Consider the following 4695-nt stretch of genomic DNA (forward strand, 5'->3'; position numbering starts at 1 on the left):
CACATGTATCCTGACCAGGAATTGAATCTCTGGCCTCCTGGTTCATAAGTCAACATTAACCACTGAGCACACCAGCCAGGTTGAGCAATTGTTTTTAAAAATGAAAACGTACTTCGCATAAAAATTTTAAAAGGCTTGAAAAATTAAGGTTCCAGTTTACATTGTAAAGCTTAAGCTATCAGTGGATAATCTCTCCTCTTGGAAAAAGAATGGAGCCAAAGTGTTAAGATTCAGGCTTGAGTAGGAACTGACTGAGTCAGGATCATGTGACTGTAGGCTTCAGTGGCTGTGCCAAGATGAGGCAACAATTTGAGTGGCAGTCTTATGAAGAAGCCAAATCAGAAGTAAGGCAGATGTCCAAAAGAATCACTAGAGTTCTTTATTGAAATAAACAAACATAAAAAAAAATCAGGTTTAGGCAATGAAGCAAAAAGCAAGAAGAACCTGGAGGGCCAGGAACTAAACAAATTCTTGGAAATGAAGGGTAATAAGAGCAATAACTTCTTAGAAGATAAGGTGAACATGCTGTTGCAGAGATTGCTAGCAGTATCGAGTATCTATTCTCCCTCCCTTTCTTAGTAATAACAACCTTGATGTTTAATGACACAGTGCAGTCCAGGAAAGTCTGGCCAGTCTCCATCTTTCCTTGCAACTAGTTATGGCCAAGTGATTATATTTTGGCCATTGAGCTGTAGCAAAAGAGTTGGGTTTTATATATATATAAAATCTACTTTAAAGGATCTGGATATACCCTTCCTGGATTTTCCTCCACCCTGTTATGTGAAATGCAAGTGTGATAACTAGGGCTCTAGTGGCCATTGGGGGCCATTTGGACATGATTATGATTTTGTAATTACACCTGTTATAGAGAGAATAGAAAAATTGTTTATTTTTTCCTATATCCTGGTGTGTCAAAATTTATTTCTTATATTTTTAAGAAAATAACGTTGTAGAAAATGTTCATTATAGATTTTCCACTTGCTTTTGGAAATATGTTGCAGCTTTAGGATGGTAGTCATATTTCAGAAAACCTCCAGCCAGTTTATTTCCAATGTGAGCTATTTGATTTTTAGAATATTTCAAGTTTTCTTGTACCAGGCCTAATCTTATCCAGAATGACAATGTCATTTATGACAATGTCAATGCCCTCATTGTAGTGGCATTCTATGAATTGTGTATGTGTATATATATTTATTGTTGTTAGTGTTTCATGTTCAATTGGAAAAATAATGAATAAAATTCTGAATAGGTATGACATGGGTAAGCTCATTTCAGGCCAAGGGAAGTGTGCAAACAAAGGCATGGTCTGGAAACAGTAAGGCACCCAGTCAGACTAGCATCATTAAGTATAGGCTGAGCATCATTAAGGGATTTGATTAGAAAAGTGTGTTGGAGCCAGGTAGGAAGGTGGAACATAGTACCAAGTGCTGCTAAGTCATTATGAAAGACTGCATTGCCTGTAAGTTAAGGAATTAAAGACCTGTTAGTAGATCACAAAGACAGCATAAGATAATGTAATGCACTGTTAAGATTATGAGAAAGTGAAGCATGGCTCTGCTGGCAGCCCGGCCGTGATGTTCCAGACTCACATAAACAATGCTCAGACAAGAAACGTTGACTCTGCAGCCATAAAAGGGACTACACATCCCCTTTCCTCATTAACAAGGGAGATGGCTGTTTCTTTAGAAAAACAATCCTATCTCCACGGTCAAGGAATAGCTAGCTTGGTTGGAGCCAAAGATGAATAGTGATAGAAAATACAGGTGTAAGAGTAAGTTTTACAAAGATTGTGAAGAGTTTTTAAGTTTTGTTTTCCCAAATATTTGTCATCTAGTAGATTTTCTTTAAATGTTGGTTGTATGAATTTGTATTTAATATCTTTAGAGTTTGGTCTTTGTCTTATAGGTAGTGAAGCTAGTGGTATTGGAGACTTTTGCTTAAAGGAATAACATGATGAGATGTGTGCTTCTCATTGATAATTCTCTATGGATAAGGTAGGGAAGGAGTTGGCAGTGGCTAAGCCTAGAAAAGTTGTCACAGATTAGCCTGTAGTTTATAAGGCTATTTAACACTGGTTCATAAAATTGGTCACATTTTGTGAAAAGTTTATTATGTGATTTTAAATAGTTCAAATGTCAAGAATGTCACACTTTGAGATATTGAGAATCTGAAAAAATTAAGTATAGTTATCAAGATCACATACTTTTAAAGCTATCTGGCAGTAGAAATTGTAAACTGTATTATCATTATTGCAACATGGCGGCACCAGTTTGGCTGGTAAATAGACATTCCTTCCATCCACATTAGTCAGGATTGTGGGAATTTTTTTATGGCCTACGGGTGATTTGGAGACATTGGAGCTGTATTTTATCACATAATATTGTGTAGGACATTTTTATATTTTTGAATGGTGTCTTCTAGAAGTCATGTGGCATGGTGGCATTGTTGCATTTGCTGAATAACACATCCCACCAACTTTGGAATGAAAGTTAAATGTGAAGAAATACCAAGAAGGTTAAACACAGTATGAAATATCTTGCTAATTCATTTAAAAGGGGAGGCTTGAAAATATTGGACCTAGGTTGAGAAAATGAAAGGGAAGTTTCAAGCAGAAAGTTCTAAGATAGTTGGGAGAGTTACAATATCCAGAACATACTTCCTCTAATTTACATTAATTTTTATGAAAAAATTAGTTGAATTATGTCAGCTTTAATTTAAAGTCTTTGGAAACTCCCCTATCGAATAAAATATGATTGCTCGCACATATCTCTGCCATATCACTTTCTTATAGGCCCATATGACAGAGAAAACACTGTGTTCTTTATCAACTCATTTAATCTCTTCCTGGCCAAATAGAAAGATTTTTATTTACAGTTAGGTTGGGACATATGATATACACAACTAGTAGGCCTGGCTATAAAACCTTTATGCAATGTTCTATATTCTGACTTTCTTTTTCCCATTTATGTCAATTTTTGTTGTTGTTGTTGTTGTTGTTGTTAATCCTCACCCTAGGATATTTTTCCATTGATTTTTAGAGAGAGTGCAAGGGAGAGGGAGAGACAGGGAGAGAGAAAGAGTGATGTGTGAGAGACACATCAATTGGTTGCCTCTTACACGAGCTCTGACTAGAGTTGGAGATTGACCCTACAACCAAAATAGGTGCCCTTGACCTTCTGGAATTGAACCCAGGACTTTTCAGTCTGCAGGCCAATGCTCCATCCACTGAGCAAAACCAGCTAAGGTCATTTATAGCAATTCTTAAGACCACATGTTGAAGTTGATGGAGCCAAAGATGGTAAAAGCCTGAATTTCTGAGTCACTGCATGGAAAATCATTCCCCTTAAGAACTTCTCCCTACCACACACACATAAATCCACATTAGCTGTGACATAAACTGGCAATTAACTTTTGCTGTGTTCAGCTGCTGAGATTTTGACATTGTTTATTATAGAATTAAACTCACTTTGTCTCATTAGACTATGTGTGCTCCCTGAGCTCAGAGGTCTTGCTTCATTTATCTCCATCTCTTCTTAAACTAAAATTTCTGGGACAAAGCCTAGCGTAGAGTAAGTACTCAGTATATGTTGAACAAATAAGTGAGTGTGTATAGGCAAGAGATAATAGGTACCTTTAACTAAGACAAAGACAAAACACAGTATGGGTAACAAAAAATATCTTCAATTTCAATTATTTTTAAAAAAGCACATTTACTTTTTTAAATGTATGGCTCTTTAGAGAACATACTACTTTAAAAATATACAGCATTTAAATACATAGCAAATATTGTGTCAGTATTCAAACTTTTAACTGTTTTTCTGAATATATCTGGGATTGATGTGAAATAAAAAGTACTGTGTAATGAAATATATTATCATTTATAATGTGGGGTCAGTTCAATTAATTTTAAGTTGTAATATGTTATAACCTAATTAATTTTATGCACAGCTGTATCTTCTTAATTAGTTTCTCTTAAATGAATGGACGTTAATATTTTAGCAATTTTAAGTTTACAGAAAAAGTGAATATAAAGTATAGTTTTCATATTCTTCTTCCTTTCCCAGTTTCCCCTAGTATTAATAACTGAACATTACTGTGCAAAATGTTATTGTGAGCAAGTGTATAACTGTTTGTTATAATTGATAAGCCAATATTGATACATTATCACTAGCTAAGCTTCATAGATTACATTAGGGTTCACTGTGTTATACATTAGGGTTCACTCCTTTTGTTGTGTTGTAAATATGTCCACTATTACAGTATTATGTAAAATAATTTCACTGCCTTAAAAATTCTACCTGCTCTGCCTATGTGTCCCTCCCTCTCTGCTTCCATCCGAAACCCTGACAGCCACTGGTCCTTTTACTGACTCCATAGTTTTGTCATTTGGTTGGAATCATACAGCATGTAGCCTTTCCAGATTGATTTTTTCACTTAGCAATATGTATTTTAGGTTCTTCCATGTCTTTTAATGGCTTAATAACTAAATTCTTCTTGATGTTGAATAATATCCCATTGAATGAATGTACCACAGTTTATCCATTCACTTATTAAAAGATCTTGGTTGCTTCCCCATGTTATCAATGACAAATAAAGCCGCTTTAAATACTCATATGCAGATCTTTGGGTGGACATGTGTTATCAACTCCTTTAGGTAAATATAAGGCACCAGACTGTGGGATCATGTGCATGAGC

This window comes from Myotis nattereri (genome assembly GCF_964212035.1).
Source record: "Myotis nattereri genome assembly, chromosome: 5".
NCBI classification, from domain to species: Eukaryota; Metazoa; Chordata; class Mammalia; order Chiroptera; family Vespertilionidae; genus Myotis; species Myotis nattereri.